This window comes from Pongo pygmaeus, chromosome 12 (assembly GCF_028885625.2).
Source record: "Pongo pygmaeus isolate AG05252 chromosome 12, NHGRI_mPonPyg2-v2.0_pri, whole genome shotgun sequence".
In the NCBI taxonomy this organism is placed as follows: domain Eukaryota; kingdom Metazoa; phylum Chordata; class Mammalia; order Primates; family Hominidae; genus Pongo; species Pongo pygmaeus.
The window spans coordinates 42,464,125-42,474,587 of NC_072385.2; the positions used below are offsets into that span (position 1 = coordinate 42,464,125).

A 10,463-nucleotide genomic window follows, 5' to 3' on the forward strand; every position below is an offset into this window, starting at 1 on the left:
CATTCACAGTGTGTTATTCCCATGCAATTACCTTTTAGGGTTCATACATTTAGAACACTGAGGGGGACAGGGGATGCTTCTCCGCAGTCTCTTCATTATCGGGACATACTCCTACGCTCAGACAGGTCCACGATGCACCCTTCTCCCACTCTTCATGCCTTTTCTGGCCAACCCTCTTTCTCTCTCAGAGGATTTTAAAAACCTGTCTTGCTACAAAAAGCAAAGAATGACAGTTGCTTCAGAAAAATACCTAACTGGAAGATCCACTCCCTGAACATGGAGAGCTCACTACAGATCTAGAAACGCAAAGCAGAGACTTGAAGATGCTGCACACATCCTGTGTGGGAGTGGGAGAAAAGCTGCTGCTTCCTTAGCCTTAAAACAGAGAGGGTCATTTCAGCCTTGCAGGGGATGACCAGCCCTCACTGGAATTACATGACGGCATCAAATTTGCTCCTCATGTAAACATTCCAGAGGGAGAACGACTGCTCCTTGAAGACACTCATGGTGTGGTAAACAGCAGTCAGTGGAATAAAGGCAAGGGTGAGGTCCTCTTCCTTCTGCCTCCTTCTCACAATGGCACCTTGAGAGAGGCCCTTTGTCCCTTGGGTTTTTCCATTTTCTCATTTGCAAAATGAAGAGGATCCCATCTACACCATCGTGTTTAGAAATGACACAAGCTCACAAAAACCTCTGCCGCCTCGAAGATACAGAATTGCTGGTGAGGCTCCTTGTCTGAGAGCCAGGCTCTGCTCCCCTCGGGGCCAAGTCTACCAATTGTTCTTTGGAAAACAAAAGTTGGAGGCGTTAAAACTGGGCTGTTCCAAGTGTTCTTTACTTTTTATAAATTTTATAAAGTGAAACTCAATATTTAGATGATTGTTAGAAATGTCTCTTGGGGGCTTTGTGGTTTTCTAACATGGAGTGGGGGGACATGATACCTCGGCAGGAGCATGTGGGCTGAGAGGAGGGAACCACATCAGAGAGGCCGGTGACTGGAGAGGGAAGGCCTCCTCCTGTGGAGGGCCTGGCCCTCATGGATTCCCCACTTCCAGGCGACTTTGTGACCTCAGAGAAGCTAACCTGATGTGCATGCTACTGACGTTGCCCGTGCCGCTCCTGCCTGGCTGATGGAACCATCTGTCTGGAGTCTGTGGATGGCAGACCTCCTGATTGTGTGGAGCTTGAGTTTTTTCAAACAGATCTCTCACTTTCATCGAGGCTGGAGTGCAGTGGCACACACCACCACACCAGGATAATTCTTTTATTTTTTTTAGAGACATGGTCTCACTATGTTGCCCAGGCTGGTCTTGAACTCCTGGGCTCAGGAAGTCCTCCTGCCTCGACCTCCCAAAGTGCTGGGATTACAGGCGTGAGCCACTGTGCCCGGCCTTGGAACATGATTTGTTAAGGTACCTCTGAGGTGAATTTGGAAACCAGTTCAGGAAGTTGGAAAGGAGAAATTCCTAGAATCCTGTGCGACTGCTGGGTTCACTTAGTATTTCCAGTGCCAAGAGGGACCCGAAGTAAAGAGGAGCGGATGACATGGGAGTCTTGCCAAATAGGGAGACAGGGCCAGGGTGCAGGGGAGGTAAGTCTCTGTGCCCAGCTGTGGGGGAGGGAGGAAGCTTCTGGAAGTCCTCTGGGATTGTGGTGCCCATTTCTTTTGCTAAAGCCAGTGTTAACAAGGGTTTCAGTCCCAACCATGCCCCATACCCTGGCTCCCCGATCCTGCCCCAGCCCAAGCTTCCCTGCACTGGATTTCACCCTGTTTCTCCTCTTGCACTTGCCTCTCCCCTGCTACCCCGTCAATGATACCATCAAAGAAATTGGACCCGGATTGGTCACTGCAGTACATGACTGCATGCAGTACATGGTGAATTCCACTCCACTAGCCCGATAGGGTCATCTCTTGTAGTTGCCTCAGCTGCAAAGTAGGCTTAATAAGGCCAGCCTGGCAGACTATGTGATTACACTTAGTAAGAGGACTCAGGTTAAGAACATTCCTAAGGTGCTCTCCAAAGAATCCCAGGGACTGTGAATAAAATGTTAAACTAACCTTTCTCCCTTCCCTGTCCCTGCATCTCATTTATCCTTGAGAGAAGGTCAATGAGGTGTTTCCCCGAGGCCAACTTCCAGGTAACACAAACTTCAAGGGGGTACCTCTAAGCATTTAAATAAATCACGTTATTCTTCTAGCATTTTATGTGACTGTAATTCCAGAACAGTACACATTTACTGCCTTTAGAAGCAGTGTACAGGGAATTGGAGTGAAGGGTTTTCTTCAAGACTCAGGAGGGCAGGTGACAGGACTCTCCCTGGTGTTGTGTTAGGCAAATGAGCCCCCGCCCATCAGTCCTGGGCCCTTCACCATGCAGACCAAGACTGGGCATCATTTTGTGTGAATTCTCTCCCTCTTTTTTTTTTTTTTTAGTTTACATGAAGGCAATTTATTAACAGAAAACATTTTGAGGAGTCCTGTTCACAGATGGCGATCATGGCAACCCCCCTTCCTGCAGGTGCTTTTGGAGGGGATGGGAGTGACATCCTCAATACACCTGATCTTCATATCTGAGCGGGCCCCAGGTCCAGGGATCTCAGTCCTATTTCCATCTGTGGCCTGGAGTTTGATGTAGGGCAGTGGTGTCTGGCTCCTTGCACCTCTAGGCCACATCCTGGGTGGCCAGCGTGGCAGCTTGTGGAGGGTATTCATCTGGCCAGCCTTTACCTTCATCCCACCAGTCACACAGCACTTTTTTTTTTTTTTTTGCCAGAAAGATCAGTGACATGGACAAATGTGTCATTGAAGGATGCAAAGATATGGTAGATGCCAAATACATTCTCTCCTTCAGCCGGCTGAGGTCCGGGGCTGATGATCTGTTCTTCCTTCTTTTCCTTCCCCTTTCAAGGTGTCATTTCTGCGCATTATCTCCAGACTCTGCACCAAAAAGCCCTGTGAATTCTTAGATCTGCCTTTGAAGTCCCTTTTCTTTCTGTGTTCTGTTGCCGGCTGCCATCTCTGGCTCTCCCTGCCTCCTCTTGGCTCCGCACCCGACCTTAGCTCTCAACTGCTCTTCAAGGAAAACCCAACACCAAAGGTAGTCAGAATGGCCTTTAATAGGGAAGGGTTGATGAGTTTGCAGCAGCTCAGAGGCTCTCGGTGTCTGAGTCCTGCATTCTTAGCCCTGAGCAAACACAGGCTGTTGCTGTGGGTCTAACTGCCAGATCCAGAGGCCCTGGTTGCATTTGTATAATACACCTCCCACTTTGTGGCTGGGTGTGTCCTCAGATTTATTTTAGAATAGTCATTTTCTGTTTCCGTGGGGAATTGTGCTACTAGCATGGCCACTTTATTGGAAGATCCAATAAAGAAAGCAGTGGGTGGTCTCTTGAACTTGTGTTATAATATAATCGTATTACAATAGGAGGCAGCATGGTTTAGCAGCTCAAAGCTTAAGCTGCTACTTGGTTGTGCCATTACTAGCTCTATGCAGTTTTGTCCTCATTAAATTACTATATGCAAAGAGATGAGCAGAGCAGAGGCCTGCATCTCTGCTGAATCCTGTCAAGTCCTCATATGAGGGCCTGACACAGATTATGGGACTGAGAGGATGCCCACCTCTCCCAGGAGAAGTGGGGAGGTGCATTATCCCTGGAAAGCAGGGTGAGAGGGGCAGGGAAGGGGTGGGAAGCTGTCAGGACAGGGCGGCCTAGCTTCATGGTGGCTTTGTCACATCCCATATTTAGCCCAAGATGGGGCTATTTTGGAGCCGATTCAGTTCCTGGTGATATTTTTTTCTTTTTATAAGATTCAGAAACACTCTGAGTTAAAAGCAATCTTTATCTGTAAAACAGAAATAATAATGCTAGCTGCCTAATAGGGCTATTGTGGAAGTTAAATGGAGAAATGTACATCAAAAGCTAAAAACAGGGCCCAGGCAGGACAAGCACTCAACAAGAGCTAGTACTCAACAGCAAGCACTCAACAACAGCTAGCACTCAACAACAGCGAGCACTCAACAACAATCACTCAACAACAGCTAGCACTCAACAACAAGCACTCAACAACAGCTAGCACTCAACAACAAGCACTCAACAACAGCTAGCACTCAACAACAAGCACTCAACAACAGCTAGCACTCAGCAGCTAGCACTCAACAACAAGCACTCAACAATAGCTAGCACTCAACAACAGCCAGCACTCAACAGCACTATACAGTGTTGTATGTTATTGAGTGCTTATCCTGTCCTGGGCCCTGTTCTTTGAGGGCTCTGTTCTTTGCTATCTTTGACAGCATTTCTTAAATCATTTTTGAAAATTATTTTTCCCTTTCTTTTTTTATGAAATACTGTCCCTATAGCCACCAGACACAGAGCAATGGGATAAGGGTCTTTTTCTTCTGTTGTTAACAGCATAGCCTTCTTAGCAAACCTTTCCTGGCCTTCTTTAGAGTGGCCTCAGAAGGACACTGTGTTGCACTCAACGGTTGTATATCAGGCAGGCCTTTAATACTGGTTGACACTTTTTGGGGTTTCATGGCACTAGAGAGACCACTTTGTGTTCCTCCTGAGGAGTAGACTGAATCAGGCTGTTGGGTAGAGGTGACACTTCTCTGTAGTCCCCTATAATACCCCAAGAACCCATGCATTGTTCCCCCACAGAGGTCTTCACATGGCAATGAGAGGGGGCAAACTCTTGTGAGACCTTGGAAGAAGTATCAATAGTGTTCAACAATCCTAAGTCAAGATGAGAATTCTTTTTAATTTCACGGGAACCGTGAGTTGAAGGAAGCCCTGCTCATCCTGTTAACACGGCGGTGGCTGCTGGGATCAGAGTCAAACAGCATATACTGAATAGGCTCTGGCTCTCTTCTGACTCAAAAATCCCAGAGCAGTCTTGGACCAGGTCTGAAGAAGATACTTTATATGCTGCAGCACAGGATGTATTGGGCTTCTGGGTCTTTTCATTGAGAATGTGTAACTACTACCTCACTGTAGGGTGAACCTATGGAACTAAAACTTGAGGCAGGATGCATTCTTCTGTCTCTTAGGACAAACGTCTCCAGAAAGCCTCCTTGGAAGTGAGCCATGGAGCATGGTGTTGTAGTTGGAGAGCCAGCCACGCTGTGAGGGAAGAGAGCACTGCCATAGTCTGAATGTTTGTGTCCCCCCAGAATTCATATGGAGAAACCTAGCCCCCAGTGAGGGCATTAGGAGGTGGGGGCTCTGGAAGGTGATTAGATCATAAAGGCAATGCTGTCATTAATGGGATCAGTGCCCTTATAAAAGAGGCCCCAGAGAGTTTGTCTGCCCCTTCCACCGTGTAATGATACAGCAAGAAGGCACCATCTATAAACCAGGAAATAAGTTCTCATTAGACACCAAGTCTGCCAGTGCCTTGGTCTTGGACTTTCCAGCCTCCAGACCTGGGAGAAATAATTTCTCTTGTTTATAAGTCACCCAGCTTATGGCGTTTTGTTACAGGAGCTCAAATGCGTTAAGACAGTGGCACTTAGAATCAGAGGCTTGGGGGCACACTCCTTGAAGTTAAACTTGGCTTGTGACTCACTTTGGCCAATGAAATGTGAGTTGCGGTAATGACGTCTCTTCTAGGAATAGACCTTCAAGCCCAAGGCTTGATACACCATGTCCCCTTTCCCCTGCCATAGAGACTGACAGCACTACTGTGGGGGATTCTTCCATCCAACACTCCTAAGTAAAGGTGACAGAGAATAGAGCCCTGCTGAGTCAAGACGGCCATACAGCATGCACAAGAGACAAATGTGTGCTGGGTGCAGACATTAAGTTTGGGTTTATTTTTTACCAGAGCATAACCAGCCTGTCCTGGTGGATATAGTTAACAGCCAACAGTATTCCCTAATTGCCACATTTCACACATGGCCAGTGGAGCCTTATAAATTTGAGAGCTAGGAATCTTCCCATTTTACAGATGAGAAAACTGAGACCCTGAGAAGTAACAACTCATACTTGATGCTGAAACTGGAACCTTAACCACCTACCACCACCTGCCAAGCCTGATCTGTAGCAGGCAACCAGCACATTCACACTGAATCTCTCAGACGTTCACTCTGGGCTGAGCAGACATTGGCAGACACTGACCCCTTCCTTTGTTTCTGAGGCAAGAGGAGGCATTTCTCATGGGAAAAGGGGTGAGGACAGGAAAGAGGGCTCCTAGGAAACACACCCATCCATCTAAGTCCACAGGAGGCCAAGTCAAAGGTGTAGGGTTGCTCTATACCCATCGCTTGGCCCTACTGTGCCTGGAATCCCCCATGAAGCCACCAGAAACAAAAACTTCTGGGAGAAGAGACAGTGGGGCTTTCCTCAGACAGTAATGAGATAATCTGGATCAAATGCCCACTGGGCCAAGAAGGTGAGTGGCCTAGTCAGTTTGGACTGCCATAGTGGAATACCATTGATGGGATGACTTGTAAACAACTGAAAATTACTTCTCACAGTTCTCAAAGTCCAAGATCAGGTCCCAGCATGGCCGGATTCAAACCTCTTCCAGGTTGAAGACTTCAACATCTCATTTTCTTGCATGGTGGAAAGAGAGTGAGAGAGCTCTCTGGGGTCTCTTTCATAAGGGCGCTAATCCCATTCATGAGGGCTCCACCCTCATGACCTCATCACTTCCCAAAGGCCTCATCTCCTAATATGATCACCTTGGGGGTTAGGATTTCAACATATGAATTTGGCAGGACACAAGCAGTCAGTCCATAACTGTGACACACAGGAGAAAACTGCAGGCCAGCCAGGGAGAGTGGCAAGGAAGGGAACAGGTGCTTCCTCTCTACAGGGCAGCTGCCATTCTGCTGAGCATCTGCAGGTGGGAAGATGGCCAAGTGTTGCCAGAGCATCCCATTTTCCAAGACAAGTTGGAAAATATAGATTTTCTTTTTAATATGAAAGGTCAGCTCCTGATCTTTAAATCTTGATAGGTCATTAAACAACTTAAAATGCATGTGTGCCAAGCAAAACACATTCCAGACTGTAGCCCCCAAGCCTTCAGTCTGTGACCTCTGGAAAGATCTAGCATCATTTTGCTGCTTGAAGGAATGTTACTGGGGCAGAATCTCCTCATCTAAACAAGGAATATGTCTGGAAATGCTGTCGCCTGCCTGACATGTGGGTGGAGTTGGCTGCCATCTGGATCCGGGTGTTTCAGAACCACCACCTGCTGCAAGGTGTCTGACATTCCATAACTAGGGACTCAGTTCTTGTTTGGGGTCACTGTCTCCTGGTTAAAAATAAATGAACCTTGACTGCCTTCTCAATAACTTTTCCCTTAGAAAAAAGCAGTGAGTATGAAGACAAGACCCTGAAGTTTGGCCTGTGGGTGGGATGGTGCAAAGAGGGTTCCCTGGGATAGGGCAGAAGAGGAAGGAAAAAGTAGCTGGGTGTGTGTGTACCAGGAGGACTTGCCCCAGTTCATGGTTTCTACTCATGGTACTCAGTGTTGGCCTCCAACACACAATCCTGAATTCCCAGCAATGGCTGAGAAAGGTGCACGGGCCTTCAGGGAGAGAGACTTCAGCTGGGCCGAGGAAGCTGTTGAGGTAGAGCCTCTCAAACTCAGTTCTCTCAAAGGCATGCAGAACTTCCATCTGTGGCTATTTGTACTAATGATGATGTGCCCCCCACACACTCGTCTGTTCAAACTCTTATTAATTTTAAGCAGGCTGGGGAGAAGACAGCCTGTATGCACTGAGAGAGTCAATATACAGACAATGTCAAGACCATATAGAAAGACAGGACTCTGACCCACAATCTGTAGCAATCAGCCCAGAAGCCAAACAACAGCTCCTATAGCAATCAGCCCCCAAATTCTAGGACTCGATTAATAACTGATTGATTCCCTAGGTTTTTTTGTTTTGTTTTGTTTTTGTTTTGAGATGGAGTCTTGCTCTGTCCCCCAGGCTGGAGTGCAGTGGCGCGATCTCAGCTCACTGCAACCTCTGCCTCCCAGGTTCGAGCGATTCTGCCACCTCAGTCTCCTGAGTAGCTGGGATTACAGATGCACACCACCATGCCCAGCTAATTTTTTGTGTATTTAGTAGAGACAGGGTTTCACCATGTTGGCCAGGCTGGTCTCAAACTCCTGACCTCAAGTGATCTGCCCACTTCAGCCTCCCAAAGTGCTGGGATTACAGGCGCGAGCCACAATGCCCGGCCTGATTCCCTAGGTTTTTGTCCCCACTCCCAACTTAGGACCAATGGAAGAAAGCCAAACATGCTCCCTAACCAATCACACGGGGGTCCCATTTCTTGTAGCCACCTTCATTTTCCCCAGGCCAACACCCTCCACTCAGGGCACACCTGAAGCCTTCCTTTCTTTCGTCTTTGAGGCTTTCCCACTCCCCTACCTGCCTCTGAGTTTCTGCCAAAACACAAGGGATGGTGGCTGCCTCCCTCACTAGCACAAGCTCTGAATAAATAGCCTTTGCTCCTCATTTGGCTGGCTTTTGCTCATTTCCACAGCTCACAGTTTAGTTGGGGGTTGGGGTCACTCCAGGTAGGTAGCACTGACCAACGTGGTTGATTAAAATGCACCCCCACACACTAACTCTGCAGAATGCACTTGGAGGAGGCAGGTTTGAAGGGATTGATGTACTCATCTTTTCCAAATGGAGGGCAGAGAGGCTCAAGAGATGTTTGAAATCATTGTGTTTTGACCAGAAACTTCATTAGCCTGAAGACAATGGGGCAATTGTCCTGGGGCAGACAAAGCAGAGTGCTGGGGACTTGGATAAGCTGCCACCTGAGCTGTCTGGGCACAGATTTCCACAGTCCGATGCCCGGCGGTGAAGAAGGCAGTTCTCTTCCTGTGAAAGGCAGCCACTGGGGTGGTGGCCACTCAGTCCCACTGGAGGGGGCCAACATGGGCAAGTGGCCCTGTCACCTCCTTGCTGGGGCAAGTCACCAATGTTTTTAGCAGGCAAGAGGCATCTCAAATTAAACCCAACTAAAAGAGATGTGCCTTGGGAAGGGAATGGCATTTTCTAGTATAAGAACAAAATGTTATGGACGGAGAGCTTTAAAGACATGATACCCTTATTTTGCAGGGAGAAGCAGTTGGAAATGAAAGAAGTTGAAATTTACAATACTAATTTAAAAAAACTGGGATAGCCCTGAAATGTATTCCTGGCCCCCTCTCTCACCAGTTTCTGATATTTTGAAAACTTCAGGAGATAAATTCGAGTTTTTCTCCAGACATGGCTCTACAAAGAACCACACTTAGAGGCACTGCTTGGAGCTTGGCCAATTAGGAAGAAGGGTGAGGAAGACCCCGCACCAGAGCCCTCTTGGTCCTGGCACAGGCCCCCATAAATAGGAAGAGAAGGCGCTAAAATACCTTTGTTCTTTTTAAAGAATGGCTGCCAATTACTTCAACCAAGGTCCTGATTCCACTCCTGCTAATTAGGCTGACATCACAGAATTTACCAGAAGAAAAGTGGCCTGGAAAGCCGCTCTTCCCGTCTCTAGGCTTCTGTGTGATCATGTGACACAGCAGTTACTATGGCGATTATCAGTCTTGAGTGGATTGTCCACAAGTTGAACTTACATCTGACAAGTCAAATTTGTCAGTTTGGGGAAAAAGTAAAGTGGGTTACTTTTTTAATTTTTCCTTGAAGAGATTTTCTTGGCTCCTGGAGATACCTTCTCCCCCTTTCTAGCTAGCAGGTTTTTTCCACACTGTAGTTTTGAGGTTGTTTTATTCTCTCTTGTGGTCTATATTGTGCATAAGAAATAGACATAGCCAGCAGCTGTGGCCCTCCATCATGATGTGGGGATAAAATAAAACACTTTCTGTGATTCAGTGAGGTACCAATCATAGGCTCTGCCTCTCCTGTGATGGGAACAGTATGCCCGCGACTGGGTTTTCTCTCCAACAAGTGTTTTCAATTTCCTTCATGGGCATGAACTGCACCACCACCAACATACCATGATCCTGTGTGTGGGCATGTGTGCACATATGTGTGATGGGATTCCTAGGCTATAATGTTATTTTCCCGAATGCTGCCAGGCACATGTCTCTGGAAACCCACTGCTCTAACTCTCTTATGCCTTCTTGTGCATACAAATGCAGACCAGGAGCCAGAGCCAGAAAATGCATACATAAAACCAGAAACTTCTTATGCTGATGCCATGGAAAAATAACAGATATGGACCTCATGGAGGAGCAGGCTCTCCATAAACCAGCCAGAACCCACCTACCCCAACCCCAGATGCAGAGAGACTGGTGCAGGTGGCCCAGCTGGGGCTGTAGGAAGAGTGTGCAGAAACTGCAGGAAGAGTGGGTCCTGCTCACTGCCTTCTCTTTTTTTTGTTATCTTGCACTCCCCATGCCAGGGGCCATGAGACGTGGAGAATCCTCGTGAAGTGCATGGGGACAGTTGACCATCCTCCACTCCTCCCAGTCTACCCCCAGAGCCTCTCTC

The 10,463-nt window shown here is 47.6% G+C and overlaps 1 pseudogene; it reads right to left on the minus strand.

The window, feature by feature from the left end:
* Positions 1-2,482: 2,482 nt before the first annotated feature.
* LOC129029978 (small ribosomal subunit protein uS11-like) lies at positions 2,483-2,916 on the minus strand (annotated as a pseudogene).
* Between the last annotated feature and the right edge of the window lie 7,547 nt (positions 2,917-10,463).